Raw genomic sequence first — 965 nt, 5'->3', positions numbered from 1 at the left:
CTTTGGTCTTCTTCTGTCCTTGTAGGGGGCGGTGATGTATCGTAGTGGTTTAAGCATTCACTCATCACTCCGAATACCAGGGTTCGATGTGTGAAGTTCATTTCCTATGTCCCCCTTTTATTGCTGCAACATTGCTAACAGCAGCATAGAACTAATCTCACTCATTCTTGTAGGGGCATGTCTGGCTGAGTTGCCACCCTTAGGCATGCCAGACACCCATGGTTGTTTCAAATCATGTTTCATCCTGGTTATGTTTCTGGTTTTAGAGGCACCCAGCACGTTCCTGGGTTGAGATAAAGTTTGGGTATTGGATCTTCAAATGGAGGTTTTTAGGTGGGCAAAAAGGATCAAATATCATCTCAAGAATTATTAATGTGTAGGGACAATTCATAACTTATAGCTAGAGGGGTGCTAGTGATTTTAAGGTGGGCTGACCCATTTTTGTTTTCTGGTGGTTGTGGAACTCATCAATACTTGGGGGGGGGGGGGGGGGGGGGTCATTGATTTGGTATTCTTGACTGCTTGTACAGGCATGTCTGGCTGAATTGCCACCCTCAGGCATGCCAGACACCCATGGTTGTTTCAAATAATGTGTAATCCTGGTTATGTTTCCCGATTAGAGGCACCCTACATGTTCCTGGGTTTCAACATAACGAAAAACATTAAAACCTGCATCATATCAGGTTTTCCTCCCATGTTTTTGTTTGTTTGTTATTCAATGCCTAGTTATTCAATTTAATGCCCAGTAATATTCCATCTATATGGCTACGAGTCAGGACCAACAATCAGCATAAGCAATGATCAATGCAGCTGGGGTACAATGACATCAGTCAACCAGGCAGAGAATCTGACCATCTGATCCTGTTTATTGCCTCTTTCGACAAGCATAGGTTGCTGAAGATCCATTCTAACCCTGATCTTCATGGGTTGGAGTTAGTCTGTGCTCATGGAGAACAACAACACAT

Source organism: Haliotis asinina, chromosome 1, assembly GCF_037392515.1.
Source record: "Haliotis asinina isolate JCU_RB_2024 chromosome 1, JCU_Hal_asi_v2, whole genome shotgun sequence".
NCBI lineage: Eukaryota > Metazoa > Mollusca > Gastropoda > Lepetellida > Haliotidae > Haliotis > Haliotis asinina.
This window is presented reverse-complemented; position numbering follows the sequence as displayed.